Below are 23,995 nucleotides of genomic sequence, written 5' to 3' on the forward strand. Positions count from 1 at the left end.
GAAGAAGAAAACCAAAACGGGAGGCATCACAATCCCAGACTATAGCCTCTACTATAAAGCTGTCATCATCAAGACAGTATGGTATTGGCACAAAAACAGACACATAGACCAATAAAATAGAATAGAAAACCCAGAACTGGGCCCACAAATGTACGGCCAATTAATTTTTGACAAAGCAAGAAAGAGTATCTGATGGAAAAACGACTGCCTCTTTAGCAGGTGGTCTGGGAGAACTGGACAGCAACATGCAGAAGAATGAAACTAGACCACTTTCTTATACCATACACAAAAATAAACTCAAAATGGCTGAAGGACCTGAATGTGAGACAAGAAACCATCAAAATCTTCAAGGAGAAAGTAGGAAACAACCTGCTTGATCTCCACCGCAGCAATTTCCTACTTGACGTATCCCCAAAGGCAAGTTCCCTAGTGGAAGAAAAAAGAAATGAAAAATAGAAAAGCGGGAGTAGATAAAAGCAAAGTCTCCTTATTGGCCACAGGAAGGAAAAAAAAGTACTGAATACACATTGGAAAACCTTTTCTTTTCATCTTCCTTGAGTCAAATCACTGCAGTATTCCACGGAGGGGGATAACATGCCAACCAGTGCTCACTTTGCACCCAGAGCCCAACACTGACTCCTTTTCATCTCTTTTTCTGTGTGTCGTGTAGCATTCCCTTCTGATAACTCAAGGGATGATGTGTGGCTTCCCTTCCTTGCCTGTGTACATCGGAACTCTTCTGGCTAACCTAATCACTTAAAGGAAACCAGCACTTGGAAGTTAATTCATATTTCCCAGTCCAAGGGGAAGGTGTCTATATCCAATCTGACTTCAAAAAACTGAGGCAAAATTTTTGTCACTTCTGGCTACCTTGATCTATTCTGATTCCTTTCTCTCTTGCCTTCCTTCATTGGTTGGCTTTACTTTGCAAAAGCTGCCAGAGAACTCTGTCCCCACCTCCCTCTTGTCTCCTCCCCTCTTGTCCCCTCTCCTCTTTCCTCTTCTTTCTCACCTCCTTCCCTGTCTCCCCAGCAAAACTGAGTGGAAAGTACAGAGTTCCCTCATACCCCTCCCCAATACATGTACAGCCTTCTGTACTCTCAACATCCCCTACCAGAGTTCTATATTTGTTACAATCAAGAAACCTACACTAAAATATCACATAAATCCCATAGTTTACATGATAGTACACTTTCGGTATTGTACATTCTGTGGGCTTTGACAAACACATAATGACACGTATCCACCATTATATTATTAGGAAGATGAGTTTCACTGTCTTAAAAACCCTCTGTGCCCTGCTTAATCACCTTTTCATGCCCCCAATCATGGCAACCACTGATTTTCTTAATCTCTCCATTAGTTTTGTCTCTTCCAGAACATCATATAATTAGAATCATATAGTATGCATCTTTTCAGATTGACTGTGTTTGCTTAATAATAATATGCATGTAAGGTTTCTCAATGTCTCTTCATGGATTTTGGTAAAACTGTATCATAAAATGTGGTACAAGTAGAAAACAAAATACTTTATCCATTCACCTACTGAAGGACATCTTGTTTGCTTCCAAGCTTTGGAAATTATGAATAAAGCTGCTATAAACATCTCTGTGCAGGTTTTTGTGTGGATGTAAATTTTCAATTCAATTACCCAAATTTAGTATTTGGGTAAGTACTAAAGAGCATGACTACCGATCATATGGTAAGAATAATGTAAAGTTTTGTAAAACATTGCCAAGCTTTCTTCCAAAGTGGCTGTACCATTCTGCTTTCCCACCCATGATGAATAAGAGCTCCTGCTCCTCCACATTCTCATCGCATTTAGTATTGTCAGTGTTCCCGGTTTTAGCCACTCTAAGTAAGTGTGTAGTGATATATTGTTTTCATTTCATTATTTTAATGAAATATTCTGATATGCCATATGTTTATCTTTTTTGGCGAGGTGTCTATTTAGACCTTTTGCCCATTTTTTATATTAAGCTGTTCCTTTTCTGATTGTTGAGTTTTGAGACTTCTTTATATGTTTTAGACAACAATCCGGTATCAGATGTGTGTTTTGCAAATGTTTTCTCTCAGTCTATGGTTTGTCCTCTCATACTCGACAGACATCTCTTTTTGTTCCCAGGAAAAATCAGTTTCTCCAAAAGCAAGAATTTCAGCAATCGCTTAGGTTGTTGAAGGAGCCTAAGCAACTTTTTCTTTTTTCTTTTTTTTTTTTGCCTCCTTTTTAATCAGTGACTATAAGTTGTCCAGCATTGATGTCCAAATGTTTGTAATTCTTCCAACTCTGATCTTAGCATTGGTGCTTCACCCTTGCCACACCTCTCACATGGACAGGCCTCTAAGAAACACAGTCCCTTCCAGCTGAATACATAACTGAACATTTTCTCCCCTTCTGTTGATGTATAGCTGTGAATTCAACATGTATACCTCAGGTACTTGAAAGGGGAGTCATCTTTTTAAGAGTAGTTTATAAGCCTAATCAATTCCATTCTTCTAATCAAAATTCCACTGACAGAAAAGAAGTAATAAAAATGGGTAGTACAGATTTTATATCAGAAAATTATATTCCAAAGAAGAGACTTGTGAATCCTCTATGAAATTAATTACCTATATTGATTATAACACAACATAGAGGGAGAAATTTGAACACATTATCTCATTTGTAGTCAAATTGCCCCTAGTATATTGAAGGTTTAAATGATATACCTAAGCTATCTTTTTATTATTTCTCCAATTTTAAAAATTGACTCTTAAAATCATCTTTTGTATTTTTTTAAGTTTATCTATTATTTTGAGATAGAGAGTGGGAAAGGGGCAGAGAGAGAAGGAGAGAGAGAGAGTCCCAAGCAGACTCCATACTGTCAGTGTAGAGCCTGATGCAGGACTCAAACTTAGAAACCATGAAATCATGACCTTAGCCAAAATCAAGAGTCAAATGTTTAACTGACTGAGCCACCCAGGCACCCCTATCTTGTACATGTTTTAAAATTATGACACCCCAAAAGACTTGACAGTAGAAATGAAACTAATATAAAATATATGATAATTTATACAGAGATATTTTCAGTTCTTTGGTACTTTTTTATTTATTTGATAAGTTTAATTATTTTGGCGAATAAGCTTTATTTTGTAAATGAAATAATTATGTTCACAATGAATTAACCCATTCTAGTGAAAATTTATTCCAAGTAAAGTCATTACATCCATTGTAATATCGGCATTCAATCATATTTTAACATATACTACTAGTAAGATATTACTTGTAAATTATAATTAATGGTATTTTAAGCATATTTAAATAGAATTACAAGTTATATGAAGTGAGTTTAGAAAATGGTAATGGTATATCAGGATGACATTATCAGAATGTATATTTACCTTTGATGATTTTTTAATAAAAATTTATTATGATGAAAATAAAGTGTATTAACACTGTAGCTATTGAATGTTTATGTGTAATATTTTAAATAATGTGTCTACGTTCAATAATGAAGAGGGAATAATCAACTGAGGATATGTTTTATTTCTGAAATGTGTTTTCTACTGCAGTTGTTTAAAATAATAGTAAAAAAAGAACCCTAAAGACACAGAAGTATACTGAAATTGTTTTTATTTCCCATAAAACTAGCATTATTTAAATGTGATCAGGGAAAGTAAATCCCAGACTTGAAATATGTTCTCTTTATTAAAGCTCTTCCACATTTTAGTTTGGTCCACTTTAACTAGTTTAGCTGCTGGGAAATAAAAAAGTTCAATTCGTTTTTTATATTCTTAAGACATAAAGTTTACTGCTTGCTACCAGAGAAACAACAAAGAAGAGATTTACCATGCAGCATACAAGGAATAAGACACATTCCATAGTGTAGTATACTTAAGTATAGTTTTCATTAATCACACACTGAAATGTTACCCTAGAGAATGAAGCCTTAAACTCAGAGTCTGGATTATTTCAAAGTGTCTTCTAAATCTTATCTCCTAGATTTTAATCCCTTACCTAGTAAATGATTTTGTAAGTGACAAAGTAATAGGGGCTATTATATTAACTGATTAAAAATATACATATAAGTATATATATAAACACCTACTTTATATTTCATATATAGTATTTCCATTGATTTTTTTCTAATTTAAAATAACATTTCATATCAATATCTATACACACATACACAAATATTAGTTAGCCATAAAAATAATCAAATCTTGCCATTTGTAATAATATGGATGGGCCTAGAGGGTATTATGCCAAGTAAAATAAGTCAGCGAAAGATAAATATCACGTGATTTCACTTATATGCAGAATCTTAAAAAACAATGAACAAACCAAACAGAAACAGATTCAGAGACACGTAGAACTGATTGTTACCAGAGGGAAAAGTGAGTAGGGAAAACATATTAAATAGATGGAGGGGATTAAGAGGCAAAATCTACCAGTTATAAAACAAATAAAACACAGAGATGTAGTGTACAGCATAGAAAATATATAGTCAATACTGTTGTAATGATTCTGTATGGTGACAGATGGTAACTGGACTTATTGTAGTGAACATTTGTAATGTATATAAATATTGAATCACTGTGTGGTCATCTGCAACTAATACAATATTTTAAGCCAATTATTCTTCACTTAAAAATTAGATTAATGAGAGGGAGATGTGGTGATGAAAGAATGTTAAGAGGGCTAAGACACTCTTGGCTTTTAAGTTGGAGAATTGAGATCATGAGCCAAAGAATGTGAACAGTTTCTAGAAACTAGAAAATGTGAGGAAACAGATTCTCCCTTAGAGGCTTCAGAAAGGAACATGGCCCTGTTGACACGTTGATTTTAGCCCAGGGGGACCCATGTTAGGCCCTCTGATCTACAGAACTGTAAAATAATAAACTTTAAAAATAGTTTCTTTTATTAACGTTTAATTTTTCTGAGAGAGAGAGAGAGAGAGTGTGTGTGTACATCTTAGCAGTTAAGGGAGAGGGAGAGAGAGAGAGAGAGAGAGAGAGAGAGAGAGAGAGAACCCCAAACAGGCTCCATGCTGTCAGTATAGAGCCTGAGGTAAGACTCCATCTCACAAATAAGGAGATCATGACTTGAGCTGAAATCAAGAGTCAGAAACTCAACCAACAGAGCTACCTAGGTGCCCCTAAGATAATAAGCTTTTAATCCGCTAAATTTGTGGTCATTTGTTATAGCAGCAATAGCAAACTAAAACACCCTACAATTAGCTTTCCAGGAAGCTTCCCGAGAGTGCCTCCTTAGGATGTCTAGATACACCTGAAAGCTGCCTGGATTTTAACACTAATCATAGAGTGTCAAAGTTGTTTGTTTGCTTTTTTTCTGAATGGGGTGGGCAGAAGAGTAGGGTAATCAGAGTGTAAGCTCCTGAAGGACAAGGTCATGTCTGTTGGATTTACCTTTGAATTTCTGCCACTAACTCATTGCCTGGTCCAAAGCTGGTGTTCAGTGTATACTTAGTGAATGAGTGAAGGAATGAAGATCTGGTTACTAGTCAGGGAGCAGACAGTTGAAATAAATGAGAGGAGGCAGTGATTAAATGCTGTGTTCTCTCAGGGCTCTGTTCCAGGCTAGGGCATATCTGTAAAACAAGTTTGAGCTAAAATTGCAAAAGGCAATGTTTGTACCATTTTCATTTAAAAATTCAAAATAAACTATTAAAAATAATAAAAATAAAAATTATTCAGTAGATTTTCTTCAAAAAGATCCAAATACTTGTGAAAGGTGAATGGATATTGGAGATGGGGTAGGGGACTCTGTAAATATTTGGTATCAGACTGACTCCTTCAATCCCATTGAGTCCTGCTGGCATTGGAACCAGACCTGATTCTTATACCTTTTCCATGACAACATTTGAGGGCTGCCTTGTTCGGGGAGTGTATTTATCCCAGTGTGTGAGGTCCTGATGCTGTCCAACATTGTTGGGCTGTTAGACTCCCTGTATTCTCAGAGAGGAGGGCCACCTGAAATCCAGGCTGCTCTCAGTTGGGAGTTATTAGGGCCAAAACACCAGAGGAGACTTTTCCCAACAATTTCTCTGTGTCATGAATCTCCCTGGTACCTTGTAATGGTCTCAATGCCAAGGACTCCATACAGTGATGACGGAAGAGTGGGTCTTAGTGTAGGTAGTTAGTTACACCTTGGTATTTGTTTGGGAAGCCCTGGGAAAGCCTCTCAAAATTGAACTTTTCCTGCTGACCTAAAATTCCACCATTAGAGGAACATCTTGGTGGCTCAGTTGGTTGCGCAACCAACCCTTGATTTCAGCTCAGGTCCTGATCTCGTGGTGGCATCGGGATTGCTTGGGATCTCTCTCTCCTTCCCTCTCAGCCCTCCCCCAATTGTATCTATGCATGTGCTCTCTCGTTCTCTCTCCAAATAAATTAAAACAACATATTTAAAAATTCCACCATTAGAAATGTGCTTTCTGGCTCTTCAATACAATTGTATTCAACTCCCAACTATCAATGTTTTTCCCCTACCGTGCACCACTGTGGGACTCTCACTGTCTTCCTCAGAAGACAAGACCTCACTAGGCAAGTCCCTGTGAAAACTGTGTCCTCTTCAAGGTATAACCACTTAAGCCAATGTTTGCCAGCTGTCGGAAGAGGACTATGTCAGGGTCCAGGTAACAAATGGTGTCACTGAGAGGACAAGAAGGAGTGAGAACTGCAGTGACCTTTTTTGCTCCACAACTTAAAAAAAAATAGTATTACTTTCAATGCCTTAATAAGATCTACATTTTTTGAACAATCTCAGAGTTACAACATTAAGACTAGTCTGAGTATATGAAATACTATGCAGAGTTTTGCTGCCTTTTTTTTCATTATTTCAACTAAATTGAATAAAATTTTGTTAAAACATATTAGAACTTTCAGTTACTTACTTGAATGATTTTGACATCAAAAACCTGATCATGGATAGTCTGAATCACAGGAAAAGCAGATTCTATTATGCATAATAAAGTATTTCAAAGCAAGGAGGATAGTTTGGTATTAATATTAAAAGTAAATAGGGAATAAATAACTATCAATAATGGAATGCTTATTTTAAACTATTAGTATGGTTTCATGACAGTCAACAGCATAATAAATAATAGGATACAAAACCTATTACCAAAGAATAAAAATAAAAATAACAAAAATCTCAAAATGAATAGTTGGACTGAAATAAAATAAAACCATGATTACAAAACAGTAAGCAAAAGAGGTGAAATTAAGTTAGTCAGTTAAGTGTCTGGCTTGGGTTAGGCTCAGCTCATTATCACAAGGCTCATGAGTTCAAGCCCCGCATCCAGCTCTTCACTGACAGTGTGGAGCCTGCTTGGGATTCTCTCTCTCTCCCTCTCTCTCTGCCCCTCCTTCACTCTTGCAAGCTTTTTCTCTCAAAATAAATAAATCAACTTTAAAAAACATAAAGAGAAGACTACTTTGTACCTTTAGAATTCTTTATGCATGTATAAAGTGATTTCCTAATTCCATAAACATAAATAGAGGAAAGGCATAGCCTAAATATTTAGGCTACACATACTGTGCTGTCACAGGGAATAAAACGAACCAGTTTTTCTCCTTACATGTCCACTTACATTATAATGCTTAACTATAGATTTTGCAAAGGAATTGGAGATTGTTAATTGATTATTCTCATCTACTGATACATAAATGAAAGTCCAGAGAAGTTGACTATTTTCAGAATAATAGGGAGCTGTGGTTAAAAAGGTAAATTCTAGAGTCAAACAATTTGCTTTTGAGTCCTAAATTCTCAGTTTATGAGCCAAGAAACTGTTAGTACATTTCTTTTAATTCTTTAATCTCACTTCCTCACTGGCAATAGAGTTTTTCAACATTGGGGATGTGAAATCAAGTGAAATTCTTAAGCCAAAATGTGTAGCACATTCTCCACTTGTAAGTGTTTAGGAAACGTTAACTATAGTAATAGTAATACTAATATTAACATTAATATCATTGTAATTTATCGCTCTTATTACTATTAGAATAAGAGTCAGGTTCTCCTAATACCAAAGCCATTAAATCAGTATCTTAGTATTAACTCTGTAAGTAGCTTCAGTGGATGTTTCTCACATTTAAAAATCTATGGTCCCTTTATAAGTTAACAAAATTACTAAATATTTCTTGTCATTTTTCTCTGATTCTGGTGACTTGGTTATTTTGAGGGTTTATATTTTAACAATTGTGGCCTCTATGAAATGTTTATGCACTCAGCCCTTGGTAAAAACAAAACAAAATAAAACAAAACAAAGCAAAACCAACAGCTATGCTTATTTTTATTAAACAGATAAAGTTGTAACTTAAAAACTTATGTAATAATAATGCATGGAACCATCTAAAAGGTTCTACGGAGCCCTCTTCAAGCAAAGTCAAATGCAATTTTTTTACATTTAAATGAGTTTCAAGTAAATATACTTTCCTTAAAAAACAAAGTAACCTAATCTTGATAAAGGATGGGTAGGTAGGTAGGTAGGTAGGGATGGATTGATGAATGGATGGATAGACGGACAGATGGACAGACATATAAAAAGTTACTATCCAAATTATGGCTTATACTGTTTACAGTGGCAAAGGTACAAGTGCTGTTGAAGCCTTCATACCTTCACTATTGCCTCTTAGAGAAAATATTTCTAGGAAAATTGCATAGAAGAAACCATTGTTGTAAACAATGGGATGTAGGGAAAATTCACTCACAAGTAGATATATCATAGATGATTTTGAGTTTTCACTTCTACATGAGCATAAAAAATTAAGTTGTTAGACAATTTTTTGAAAAATCCTAAATTTGGCGGCACCTGAGTAGCTCAGTTGGTTAAGCGTCCGACTCCTGCTTGGGTCATGATCTTGCGGTTTGTGAGTTCAAGCCCCACCTTGGGTTCTGTGCTGACAGCTCAGAACCTGGAGGTTGCTTTCAATTCTGTCTGTCTGTCTGTCTGTCTGTCTCTCTGCCCACCCCTGCTCATGCTCTGTCTTTCTCTCAAAAATGAATAAAAATTTAAAAAACATCTTTTTAAAGTCTAAATTTCTAAGAAAGGCTAGACTCTGTGTCCATAGTTTTCTGTTTCAGATAACAGGCATATTATTATCAAATTTTGGCACTATTAAACTATGTTTTTAAAAATAATATATTAAGATTTGTATATTGTTTGTATGACAATAATATTTTAAAACAACAATTATACTAATGCCTTCCCCCCTTTTTTTAAGAGAGAGAGAAAGCAAGCACAAGCAAGGGAAAAAGGTGGATAGAGAGAGTGAATTCCAAGCAGTCTCCATGTTCAGCATAGAACCCGAGGTGGGGCTTGATCCCACCACTCTGGAATCATGTCCTGAGTTGAAATCAAGAGTTGGAAGCCCAAGTGACTGAACCACCCAGGAATCCTTACAAATGCCTCTTAAGTGTATACTTTGTAATATTATGCATGTAGCATGCTATCTATGGAATGTAATAACTAATGGCATTTAATACAAAACTTCTTTTATGATATTCAATAAGGAAATTACATTTATAGACAGTTAAAGTTATACTGGCTTCTGTATCTCCCAGGGAATAATTCATACCCATTTTTAGTTAACAAGTTTTAATTGTTCTGAAAAAATTTGTCTATACACACACACACACACAAGCACATACATCTAGTAATTTTTATGGGAAAAATATGCATCCCGTTCTAACCCAACACACCCAAATATTTTTTTACAGTTAGAAAGATGTATCAATTTAACAGAGAAACACATTTATATAAATAAAAAACAATAGTATTGATACAAATTTTGTATATAAAATGAAATTTACTGAGGAATAGAAGATATTTTAGTGGGTGGTGGGTGGTGGAGGAGAGCTATGAAAGACTCATCTTTAGTTAAGTGATGGATAGTCAGGTAATCTACCTTCTGGCAGGCATTTAATGTCCAAATCAGATGTCATCGATGGTAGTAGAAATAAAAATGACATTATTCATTCCTTATGCTTTTTTTTAAAGTATAAATTTAGTGAAAAATTTATTCAGAGTTAAAATTTTAGCTCTTGGCTTTCTGTTGTTAATGGACATTACAGAGAAGCAATGGAAAATATAATTCTAAATAATCACATAGGCAAACATCTGTCAAGCATGTAAATGCCATATTCATAAGCATTACTGTAACTGTGAATTGACAATATGCTGGTTATACATTTTATTTTATTTCCACTGTTGTGTTGGGAAGAGCAGAATAAGACTGATTGTGATGCAAATTGTTAACCAGTAAAGATTATGAAGGAAAAAAAAGACAAAATAACTACTGAAACAAAACAAAATATTCACATCTCCAGGGAGTTCTTGATTCAATACAGATGTGTCTTGGGGACTGGTTCACCCAGTGCTTTGCAGGAATAGTTAGCATATGTTCTAAGCAGACTGGTGCAGAATTTTTAAAAGTTTCCATTGTTATATACCATTATTGACAGACCAAAGAAATTTAAATAAGTGGTGGTTTAGTATCAATGTAAAAGATAGACTGCATGTGCAGTAGTGACACTAAAAGACAAAAGGAAGTTTTTGCTGTTTGACATCCTTTCTCTGACCTTAGCAATGTGCATAATAAGATGGTTAGCTAGGGTATAATAAAGGGTCTGGAAGAGATAAAGAATCTGCTTCAGGAATAAAATTCACTTTGTCCAAGGAACTTCTTCAACTGGTCAGTATAGGGAAAGAACAAGGGTGGTACATAAAACAAAAGAGCAATTAAGTAATTTATCCAAGGTCATGGAGCTAATGGATGGTAGATCTGAAACTTGATACCAAGTCTCCCTTTAATAAGTCCTCTCCTTCAGAAAAAATGGCCACTGCCTATCCTTATACATCTGGAACCCATTAAACAGTATGTGCAAACACATACACACACACACACACACTGAACAGTGAAACCATACTTACTTAAGTAATAAACAATAGTTTAAAAATAAATTTATATAAGTTTTCACTGTTAAATCTTCCTGAGGCTTAGGGATATTATAATTAGCTTTCCCAATGTCACTAAACTAATGAAGTGGAAGGCACAAATTTAAACACAGGTATTTCTAACCCCAAAGCCAATGGCTCATATCTTTCCATCTCTTCAGACAACAACAATATAAACAATTGAGGGTTTTATAATATAGAATTCTATTTTTTCATTCTAAGCAGCCATTTCAATACACAGAACTGAATGTATATGCCAGGGGAGGCCAAGAGAGTTGTTTTGTTATTCTAAATTATGTTGAAATGTGCTTTTCTACTATTAGAGTGTCCTTGGCAAGTGCAGAGAATTTGACAAGAAAAGAAAATCGAAGTCAGAAGGGGAGAGGTTATTAAAGCACAGAGAACACACTCATTCTGCTTTTCCCCATTGATATTCCTTTACTTATCTCAGCAACAGCATTAACTACTCTAGATAAGCCCCCTTCTCTATTTATAGAATATAGTAAAAGCCAGAAGTTAAAGGAAAGTTAGACTTCAAAGTTTAGAACTAAGTGTTAAACCACTTAAATTATTTCTTCTGTAGCTAGCACCAAAATCTCTATAGAAATTTACTATTTTCATATCTACTGTTTTTTTTCTTCATTAAGAGAATTCTAAAACTAAATATCGTTGAGATTTTTTCAGTAATTTTCTAAACTGCAAAAAAGGAATACAGAATCACCTGGACCCATTTATATTTTTAATAGAGTGATAGTTGGACAAAGATCAAATGGTATCTCTAGCTATTTCCATGGGTTTCAAAAGCAACTTTGTGAATATATAATAATGGACATTGTACCAGCTTTCTAAGAGGCAATTAATTTAACAATGTATAAAAAGCTGAGAGAGAAGTAAGCTAGAGAGAGAGAAAGAGAAAGAGAGAATGAGAATTCAGCCTAGTAATTTTTCTTATAGGAATTAATCCTCAGGAAGTAATCAGAGAAATTCATAAGAAAATATTTACAATGCTATTTATCACAATGACACATCATAGAAAAAAAAAGAGATGAAATGTAGAAATAGCATAAATAATTCAAAATAAGCAAGTCATAATAAATCCTTGTGCCAAACTTTTAGGTTGCTTCTGGCTGCGTATTTAAGCAATATTCAAATGGGTTCAACCAATATCGGTGCACTTAATCAGGTGTACAAATGAGAACAATTTGTGAATCAGTTGGTTCAGCTCTGAGTTGTTCACCGGGTTGTTTCTGACTGTCTGCCATGTCTCCTCAGTGGTGGCTTTATCTTCTCTCGTTATGCGTAGAAAACAGGAGAGTATAAAACCCTGACAACATACTCAGTATATGTCAAAGAAAATTATGATCTCGTTTCAGTCAAGCAGCATATGTGTTGCTGGGGGAACTGGAGAGACTCCTGGCCCTAAAGACTCCACCCAGCCCATTCTCGAATGTCACTTGTGTCTCTTATCTCCCAGCAAGAAAGAATTCAGCGATGGACCAGATACAGTGCGTGAGAAGGATAAGTGAAGAGTTTATTACAGGAGACTGTGCTCTGGAAACGTGACAGCTGGTGAGCTCAGGGAGAGCGGCACCCCCGGGTTTTGGGCCTCCATCTTTTTTTGTTAACAAGGGGGTTGAGTATTTATTACTTGGGAAGAGGATTCCTTTGGGAGCAGGGTTCTGTGTCTTTTCTCCCTTATGTGATCAGAATCGCTGACTTTCTTTATCTTAGGCCTCTCTGCCTTCATCCAGCTTCTTGTGGCTTTGGTTTGGAGTGCCATCAGGATGGGCCTCTGACTTTCCCCAATAGTCTTTCCTCTTTGTTGGCCTTCAGGCATCCTGTTAAAGCCTAGCTAACTGCTTACTCTAACATACTGTACACTTGCTTATTTTTGAGTCCCCTCGTAGGCCCTGCAAGAACATTTAGAATTCCTAGACTTTTCCACTGACAAATGAATGACAACAGCACCCTGCTATAAACGTAACCACTAAAATACATATTTCTAGAAACATGTATTTCCAAAGTAACGGTACTAACACTGCTGTTGGGACACACTAATATGGACAATTTGAGTTTGAATAGCAAAATTAACAAAGTTGATTTAAAGGACATACTTAGTCTATCATGCACAGTATTTTCTCTGCAAATGCTTATGGTGCATTTTCAGAACATCCACGTGGAGGTAAGGCTATAGGTATTTTGAAAATTTGGGGCTTTTTTTCATTTTCTTGTGTGGGTATGCCTGAGCACTTCCATTGATACATAGTTTCTTAGCATGGTTTGGCCCCAAAAAGAAAGCCTGAGAGAAGGGTCTGTATAAAGCACTTTATTTTGGAAAAGGATTTTCAAGGAATTAAGAGTGGGGAACTATGAAGAATAAAATAGACAAAGAGGCAAACTCAGTCCCAGGATGATCATTGAGGTAGATGCCTGAGCTCAATTCCATTGCGGACTCTCTGAGGAACAATACAGAATGTGTTGAAGAAATGAAAAGGGAAGTATTTACTTACCAACTGCTATCCCTACTAGTCAGGACTCCTTGTTTATCTTGTGGAATGTAAACTCTCTTGTACATCCAAGTTTGTGCATGTGTTAGAGTGGCTTAGTGAGTTTTCACAACTGTCTCCCTCAAAATGCATTCTGTACACTTTCACTTGTAAAATGTTTTACTTAAAATAGTAAAACACTACCTATAATAATGGAAAGTAGATTAGTAGTTTCCTAGAGCCGGGGAAAGTGTTGAATACAAAGGAGCATGTGGGAACTCTCTGGGGTGATGGAAATACTCTCCATCTTGATTGGCATAATGATTATTTGGGTATAACATTTGTGAAAACATATCATGCTTTATAGTTCAGGTGGGTGAATTTTATTTTATGTAAGTGTACTCAAATATATTTGATTCAAAAATATTTTATGAAGTTGTCTAATTCTTTTATTCTTAAAATGGTTTTAAGCAAGTTCACAGTTATTAAATTTTCCAACCTAAGAAATTAGAAAAACAGCAGCAGAATAAACTCAGAGAATGAGGAAGCAAAAAGATAATTATAAGAACAGAAATTAACAAAATAGAAAATATACATAAAATAGGGAGGTCAGCAATGATCAAAAATGGTTCTTTGTAAAGAATACTAAGCAAACAAGTCACTGCCAACATTAAGTTAAGCAAAACAGAGAAGACACAGGAGACAAAACCACAGATGCTACAGAGATTAATCAGCTAAGAAACTTTCCAAGAATAAGTTTATTTATACCAATAAATTTGATGAAACTATTAAGTTCTTAGAAAAATATAATGTATCAGTACAGATGAGAAGAAATCAAAATCCTGAATAATCATAACCATTAAAATGTAATCAGCTAAATATCTTCCTACAATGAATATATAAACCCAGATGTATTAATAGACACATTCTATCAGCATTCAAGAAATGGTTCACTCTACTTTGTGCCAGGTAGGATTTAATCAGAGAATTTAGGGTTTAATCAGAACAACTGAGGGTGATAGAGAATAAGGGATTAGTTATTGGAATTAGGTAGCGCCAGCTACATAATTTGGGGGATCCAGTACAAAATGAAAGGCTGAACCTCCTATTGAAAAAGCAGGGGGAAAACAAAAGCTTTTTCTTCCTTAGTCTCTCTCTATATCTATTGTGATGTTTTTATTTCCTACTTAATGTTATACTCTTTGGGCAAAGAAAAAACCTGTGGGTGAGTGCGGAGCCTCACAGACACCTGGGGCCAGCACTGTGACATGATGTTTGGGGTGTATGTGCTCAACCTCAGTTTTTCCCATATTTGTGCCCAGTGGCCTTCTGGGTCCAGAGGACAGCAGCAGTCACTAGGCAGGGGCTGGGGAGTGAAAAGCCAAGAGGCCATCTCAGAAAGGCAGGTCTACATGTTAATCAAGTATCCAAGCACCCAACTTCTGCTCTACTGTCCCATCACCTTTTACGTACACAACACATATTCAAAGATAAAATTATTAGTAATTTCAAAATGGCAACAAATAGGCATGAGCACTCTTCTTAGTGACTAGGGGGCCTTAAGTGACTGCTGAAGGTATAAGCTCACAGAGCAAACTCTAGAATATGCTCTAACATAATTGTAGGAAAAAGTTAAAACATCTATAGAAAATGGGGGAATCTATGTATGTGTGGGAGCAGAGGATATATGAGAAATCTCTGTACCCTATACCCTTCTACCCAATTTAGCTGTGAACCTAAAACTTCTCTAAAAAATAATGTCAATTAAAATACAAAAAAAAAAAGTCTATGTAAAGCTGTTACCTCTGCATCTTCTGGGGGGGGGGTCTAAAGTCATTGTAAATATAGATCGGTGCCAACTAGGAAGATCACAGCTGGACATGAAGCAGAGAATAAGGATCTTTTGAAACCCATGAGAATTCCAAGCTGCAATACACTAGAACAAGCTGGAATCCATGTCTTTCGCCACACTAGATCTCCTACAGAAGGATCCAGTACCTTTAGCCCACAGGTATCCAGTTCAGGAGTCAAAGAAGCTAAAGAAGGACCAAGTACAGAAGTTGGAAGAGCTGAGGGTCCAACAAGGCGACCCTCAGCTTTAAGTAAGTGAACCAGCAAAATATGTGCAGGCTGCACTGCTTAATACTCTACCCCTGCCTTTAGAAAACAATGACTGCTACTTCATCTTCTTTTAAAGTCCCCACATATTTCTCTCAGGGCTTGTGCTTTCATGAAACTAGAAGTAAGAGAGTTCTGAGAAACACAGTTCCAGCTTAACTGGATTGACAAAAGACAAAATTACCACACACCATTCCATTAACACTCTCAGAGAATTGGCTAAGAGGCAATACTACTTAACTTGTTTTCAAATTTGAACATGGTAGGAGAAAGGAAATTTACAAATGAATCTCACCCATGAATACTGAAGCAAGAATCCTATACAAAATATTTATTAAACCAAAGGACAACGTTTTAAAAAGACCATGTTAGAATTGTCTTATGAATGCAGTCTTGTTTTAATATTAGAAAAGTAATTAACCATATCAGCATGGTAAAGGAGAAAACAATATCTTTCCAATAGACTATCCTCAAAAAATAAAACAAAACAAAAAAGAAAGAAAGAAAGAAAAATTTTAAACTATAAATAGATGCAAATTTCTTTAGAGTGCATATAATTCTTGAGTAAAATCACAAGTTTCTGAATAATTTGCAACATTCTATTCCTTCTTAACTTGGTAGATTAGCATAAGAATATTCATATTATTATCATGATTTAAACTATATAGGTATATATTTTAATTTCATATATATAACATAGTTTATAGCAGAAAATAAATGAGAAAAAAGAGACCTTGAAGACTGATCAAAAGGACCAATGAGTGACTAAATGAAGTTCTGGAAAAGAACAGAAAGTGGAAAGTGAAGGACAGTACCAAAGAAGTAACAGAATAAAAGAAGAACTTCATGAGTATTGAAAGGTCACACAACACATCGAGGCACATTATTATGTTTCAAAATATCAGAAATAATGAGAGGAGCCTAAAGTCCTTCCCAGAAAAATATGTCAAAAACAAAGAAGTGGGATTCAGAATGGCATCAGATTTTTCACTAGCCACATGACTCTAAAAGCTACCAAAGCTATGAGAGGAAAAATAACTTTTACCCTAATGAAATTAAATCAACAGATGTAAGGTAAAACATAAAACATAATCAGCCACAGAAGGAGCCATGAAAATATCCTCTGGTGTTGCTTTTCTAAGGTGTGTACTTTAAGACATGCTCCCAGAAAACAAGGGAGTGTTCAATCAACTAATAAATCAATGAATCAAATCAAGATAAAGTATTCAGGGAACAATGGATCTCATCAGGGATAAAAGCTAAACAATGAACCAAGACTACAGGAAAGCCACCAGCTCAGACTACAGTTGGAAAATGAAGGTAAGAAGGAAGAAATACATAATGAGCAAATGATCTTTCTAAAAATTTACTAATGAGTAGATGATCTTTTAAAATTTTTGAAAAATTAATTATATATTTAAAGAGACTGTTATACTAGTGAAACTGATATAGAAAGATATAGAAAAAGAAAGATTCTTATACTAAACTTCTTAGATTTGAAATGATCTACTTTGGCAGTCATTTTGATTCACTAATATGCACTGGGAAAATGTGGTAGAAAAGACATCTTGATGGCACCCATGAAGGTAGTGAATTAATAAATCATATTATTTTATAAGTAAAAATAATAAATGCTAATAAAACTAATCATATATCATCATATGTATTTAAATATCAAGGAATAGGACAGAAATTACAGTCATTGCCTATGAAGAAAGTAATTATTGGGGAAAAGTAAGGCTTAAGATTACATTTTTCAATTAAGATTTTTAACATTTTCAAAATTAAGATTTCTAAGATTATGACTGCTGTATTCTACTTTGATTTTTTTTTATAAGTAAGCCACAAATATATGTTTATAAAAGATAGAGAAGCTACTTCCAGTTTAAAATAGCCAGCTCAAAGGCTACATGGGTTGCTCAGTCGGTTAAGCATCTGACTTTGGGTTAGGTCATGATCTCACAGCTCATAAGTTTGAGCCCCACTTTGGGCTCTGTGCTGACAGCTCAGAGCCTGGAGTCTGCTTTTTTTTTTTTTTTTTCACGGAGCTGGAGCCTGCTTTTGATTCTGTGTCTCCCTCTCTCTCTGCCCCTTCCCTGCTCACTCTCTGTCTCTCTCTCTCTCAAAAATAAATAAATATTAAAAAAAAAGAAAAAGAAAAATAGCCAATTCAATACACTGAGATGTTCTCATTCTACAAAGAAGCAAAACTAAGTTCTTAACAATTGGTGAACATATAACTACTCTTAAAAGCCAAAATAGAAGATTTTACTTGTGCTAGAAATAGGCATCTCTAGTAAAAAGAATCATCTAAAAAAAATAAAACCAAAGTAGGGTCAGATGCTGTTTCCTAGAAGACAAGTGCTGAATCACAACCTGGGAGAAACAAATGGGCCATCCCAAGCTCCCAGTTTATACAATAGTATCATACCCTGACTCTCTGACACATACATCTAACCTTTACAGCTATGCATTTCACAGTCTCTGGAGTGCTGTAGGGATTTGGTGTTTTCTATTTTTCTCCAGATATGCTTACTGTATTTCCAGGTATAAAATCTTTACTTTATCTCTACAACAGACCTAAACATGTCAGCTTGTTGAACAAGCCTTGCCATGACCTGGGCCCTATCTCTCTCCCCAGTAATACACTTTGCCACGATTCCCCTCATAATCTATACTCTGGCCAGGCCAAATGGCTTTCAGTTCTCTAACTATGCCACATGATTAGCTTTTTGCCTTTCCCCATTCCAGTTACTCTATTTATAATGCTAGCTCCTTAGGCTTCTTGTGAAACCACCAGTCACTTTTCCTGCGAGGCTATCTCATTTTCCAAGACTTCTAGCGTCATTTCCTCTGTGAAGTCTTTCCCGACCTATAAAACTAGCAATGTTTACTTCTCACTATTACGGGTCTAAAAGCTCTTTGAAGGCAGATACCGTGTCTTGATCTCTTCTGCATCTTTGGTACTTCAAGCAGTACCTTATATAACAGGTACTTAATAAGTGTTTTAGGAATTTAAGGTATAAAGAATGAATGAAAAAAATTTCCCTTAAAATGTCGTTTGCATTTGGCAAAGTTGTGAACTTGTCACTGTAATAACAGGCTGAGACTGTCATTGTTTTTGACTTAGGATAAAAACCTTGTAAGCATTTTAGGATAAATGACGCTGTTCTGTATCAGTAGAAAAATGACTGAAGGAGCCAAGTTGGGGGAAGTGACTGTGCTTCATATAACTGAACAGAGAGCTGCCAAATGTCTAAATGTTTCTTCCTCTACATTAATCCAAATTTAGCAATTAGTTGATCATATTGTATAGGAAAACGATCAAATTTCAGACTAGAAATTTACAATCAATATTTTTTACATTATATATAATTTCTTTTATAGTGACTAGAAAAATGCATAATTCCCTTTGCTATTGGTGAAAGAAGTATGGCTTTTAAGTAAATACATTAAAAATGTATTGATATGATATATATTCCTCAGCATGTAATATACATATAATTATCATATTTGAAGTAATATTAAATATTTGAATAAGTAAAATATTGTCTTCACTATGGTAGCTGATCTAAGTCTCCAGCTACTTTAACACATCAAGGAAGGAGGGGACTGGGAAGCACCAAGAATCTTTCTCCCCACCTAGACAAAACTTACAGTGGCAGAATCTATCTGATGTAATTATTTTGGATCTTTAGCATCTGTTGAGGAATTGCAAAATATAGGAGAAGGCCTAGACGGCAAATTGGTTAATTTTAGTAAATTTCAGCTGACGCATGGTAGTGTCTATGGATGGCCCACCACAAACCCCATGGCAGAAAGCTGAGCAGATGGTGTTAGAGCAGCCTATAGACAGCTTGCAGAATCCAGGGTTGGGCAAAACAACCCTGCCCTCCAAATATCGGGGATCTGGATTCTCAGAGCTGATTTTTGCTTTTTGTCTCAGAGACATGGACAAAAAGGCATGTGGCCTTTGTTGTTGCACTTCCTCACATCACTGCAAGACCCTTTACCTCAGGCAAAAGTGACTTCAAGGAAATTTAAACGGCTAGTGGCTTTTTCCTCCCCTTTATTTTTCTCCTTTTGGAGGCCAAATATAAAGATTAGGGTATTCCAAAGCAACTGCATATATACAGTAAATTAGAAAGTGATTATGAATGGCCAGGGAAAGGCACAGGTAGTGTTTTTACCTCAAGTTGATTCTCAGCACAGAGATAGCCTATAGCAATAATACAAAAACAAAACCTAGCAAATTCTGGGGAAACAGGAGAATCTGATTTCTAGAGCTGCCACATTATTACATTCAAATATCCAACAAAAAATTATAAGGCATGCATAGAGTCAGAAAAGTATAGTTCATTCAAAGGGGAAATTTTTCAAGGGAAACTGTCCTTGATAAAGATTTGATGGCAGATCTTTTAGATAAAGACTAGTTCCCTTACCAAAGGGTAGGCCAACATATGTGTTATGCAGTCCCAGAAAAAGAAAAGGGAAAAGGCATCCAAAGTATTTGAAGAAATAATGGTTGAAAACTTCTCAGACTTGATAGATCACAGGTAAAAACATCTAAGAAGTTCAAGAAGCTCTAACTAAGACAAAAAAACAAATAAAAAACCCCCCAAAAAACCATATCAAGACACACTATGACAAACTGTACAAAAACAAAGAGAAAATCTTGAAAGTAACAAGAAGGAAGCGACTCATCACATATAGGCTATCCCCAGTAAGAAAATAAACAGATTTCTCATCAGAAACTTTAGTCGAAAGAAACTAGTGGGCTAGTATATTCAAGTGTTAATAGAAAAAAACTATAAACCTAAAAAACAAAAACAAAACAAAAAACAAAATCTCTACCTGGCAAACTGTCCTACAAGAGTGAAGAAGAAACTAAGACATTCCTAGATACACAAAAGCTGAGAGACTTCATTATCACTATACTTGCCACAGAAGAAATGCTCAAGGGAGTCCTGCAGGGTAAAATGAAAAGACGCTTGACAGTAACCTGAAGCAGTATGAAGAGATAAAGATATCAATATATATAAATACATGGCAATTGTAAGAGCTAGTAAAATAGTAACAGTGGTTTATAACTTCAGTTGTTTTGTTGTACAAGTATAAAAGACTAATATGAAAAAGAAAACCCCTAAAATTATGTTTAAAAGCTAGTATTATATAACTTTGGTTTATAACACAACATTTTATTTTCAACATTCACTTCAAAGATCAATGGATTTAATTTTTTTTTTATTTTGGGGTCATACAATGTATAAAAGCAATCTACAGAATGATTCATGTAATTCCCATCAAAATCCCAAGGTCATTTTGTGAAGAAATAGAAAAAAAACCTATTCTAAAATTCAGGTGGTATCTCAAGAGACTCTGTATAGCCAAAATAATTTTGAAAAAGAATAACAAACCTGAAGAACTCATAATTCCTAATATGAAAATTCCTGGGTGGCTCAGTTGGTTAAGCAACCAACTTTGGCTCAGGTCATGATCTCACAGTTTGTGGGTTTGAGCCCCATGTCAGGCTCTGTGATGACAGCTCAAAGCTTGGAGCCTGCTTCCGATTCTGTGTCTTCCTCTCTCTCTGACCATGCTCTGCTCACGCTCTCACTCCCTCAAAAATAAATAAACATTTTTAAAAAATTAAAAAGAAAGAAGGAAAGAAAGGAAGAAAGAAGAGGAAAGAAAGAAAAAGGAAAAGGAAAGGAAACAGAGGAAGGAAGGAAGGAAGTGAGAAGAGAAAGAGAAGAGAAAAATGAAAGGAAAGGAAACATGGAAATGAAAGGAAAAGAAAGGAAAAGAAAAAAGGAAAGAAAAGGAAAGGAAAAGAAAAGAAGAAGAGAGAAAAGATGTACTGATAATGATGTAAAGTTGGAACCTCTGTGCACTATTGGTAAGAATGTGAAAGAGTAAAGCCACTGTGGAAAACAGAATGGTGGGTTCCTAAAAAAATTAAAAATAGAACTATTTACATGATCCAGGAATTCCACTTTTGGTTTCATACCCAGAAGATGTGTAAACAGACACTGGTGGTCATTTACAGCAGCATTATTCATAATAGCTAAAATGTAGAAGCAACCCAAGTGTCCATTGACAGATGAATAGATAAGCAAAAGGTGGTAAATACATAGAATGAATGCCGTTTAGCTTTAAAAAGAAAAGATATTCTGAAGTAAGCTATAGCGTAGAGGAACTTTGAGGACATTATGATTGTGAAATAAGCCAGTCACACAAAGATAAACACTGTATGATTCTACTTATATAAAGTATCTGAAGTAGGCAGAGTCATAGACAGTAACATGGTGGCTGCCAGGGGCGAGGAGGAGGAATGAGGAAGTGGATACAGAGTTCTAGTTTTTCAAGATGAAAACACTTATGTAGACAGGTTGGGTGGTGGTGATGGTTACACAATATTATTAATGTATTTAACGCCACTCAACTGTATAGTTAAAAATAATTAAGATGACAGATTTTGTGTTATATATATTTTATCAAAATAAAAAGAAATGGAAAATAATCAAGTAAGGTTTTCTTAGGGTTTCTTTTTCAAATTGAACAATATTTTCAAAGGGGCTACAAAGGCCCTTTTTCACCAATGTCAGATGATCACAAGCACTTTCTAAGCACAAGGCCATCTGGAGGGTTTTCAAACAGCAGCAAGGGACCAGAGGTTAATGGGAACACATGTTACTCCCAGCTGGCATATCAAAATTAGTATAACAAAAATAACCAACAAAAACTATCTTTTCATTATCTACTTTCTTTTCATGCATTTCCTCTCCGGACCAATATGCACATTTACTTTCCTGATAAAATCTGCGCCTCTCTGTTAAAAACTTATTATTCCCATGAACCTGCTTCACCTTTAATATATTCCTTATTCTCCAATGCTCTTCTTTTCATCCAAAATCTCCAAAGAATTTTTTAAATGTATAATTATATTTCAATAATCCACACTCTAGGGCGCCTGGGTGGCTCAGTTGGTTAAGTGCCTGACTTTGGCCCAGGATATGATCTCACAGTTTGTAGGTTCAAGCCCTACACCGGGCTCTGTGCAGATAGCTCAGAGCTTGGAGCCTGTTTCAGATTCTGTGTGTGTGTCTCTCTGCCCCTCCCCCACTCATGCTCTGTTTCTCTCTGTATCAATAATAAATAAACATTAAAAAATTAAAAAAAGTAATCCACCACTCTAAATTTTGGAATTATCAAATATTGCTACTGAGGCAACCTTAGCGGTCAGCTGTCTCTATCTTAACTCAGTGTACTTCACTGAGGTCCCCATTGCTTATTAGTTCCTGTATTTATAGTAAAGAAGACAGTTGAAAGCTCATGTTATGGACTTATTCATGAGGTCTAGATAGAAGATATGACCTTTCAGATTTAGATTTAATCCAATGAACTATATCATTTCCATTATTTTAGATGGCTAGTGTCAGATCTGAGTCATCAATAAAAATGCAAATTGTTATTAATATATCATTTAATAATACAAACAAAAAGACATTCTGTAAATACAACTATTAAATCCATGGATAAAAGATTAAGTCCGTAAAGGTGAAGTGATCATATATACAAATAGTCTTAGCATAAGTAGTAACTTTATATTACTAATATTGGAAAGTGGATTTTATGTGACTTAATATTAGGGTTTTGTTCTATAGTAGCTCTGTGATCAAATTCCTAGTTTCAGTTCCTGGCTCTGGCACTTATATTTGTATGACTCACCAGTGACGCCTCTGTGTACTAATCTGTAAAATGCGTATTACACTTGTATTATCTCATGTGAATTGCACTTGTATTTTATCTGTGAAGATAAAATAAAACATGATTAACCTAAGAACTTAACATAGTATCTGACAAACAGCCAGTGCTCAATAAGTGTTGGCTATTATTACTTTTAATGAACAAAAGAGACATCGAAAGTCAATATGTTACAGTTCCTATAAAAATTGTGGTATCGTTTCTGCAAACAGGTGAATCTATGGCATTATAAAAGACAGAAGATACTTCTACATGACTCTTACTTGTTAGTGCCTAGATGAAAACAAATAGATGTGGCCTTAAGCAAAGCTGTGAAGTCTCATACTCCCAGTTTATTCTACAAATCTTGCTTGATGGCTTACCCACACAGTTGTAGTCTCTGACTCATTATTTTTCCTCTCACTAGTCTTAAAACAACATGTTTTTCCTTTTTCAAAACTATTTCCTAAAAAAAATTATAGAAGGCAATACTAGCATTTAATTTTATTCTGTGGAGATCCTCACACTATTTCCTTGTTTAGTTCCTTGCATTTATCTGACTACCTATCCCTCCTTTCCATTCTCTATATCTGCTTCAGGAAGTCTTAAACTATAAACTCAGTCTCAAAAGTTTAATCATCTGACTACATAGGAAGCTGTTTTCCAACTTTAAGGACTTGCTTCTGC

The 23,995-nt window shown here is 35.3% G+C and overlaps 1 long non-coding RNA gene across 1 annotated transcript in view; it reads right to left on the bottom strand.

Moving 5' to 3' along the window:
- LOC115292053 overlaps positions 1-23,349 on the bottom strand; it is a 76,215-nt gene extending 52,866 nt beyond the window's left edge. The window contains exon 1 of the long non-coding RNA XR_003908776.1: positions 23,294-23,349. This is a non-coding gene — a long non-coding RNA (uncharacterized LOC115292053). The remainder of the gene's footprint in view (positions 1-23,293) is intronic.
- Positions 23,350-23,995: the final 646 nt, after the last annotated feature.

The sequence above is a fragment of the Suricata suricatta genome, chromosome 5 (assembly GCF_006229205.1).
Source record: "Suricata suricatta isolate VVHF042 chromosome 5, meerkat_22Aug2017_6uvM2_HiC, whole genome shotgun sequence".
NCBI lineage: Eukaryota > Metazoa > Chordata > Mammalia > Carnivora > Herpestidae > Suricata > Suricata suricatta.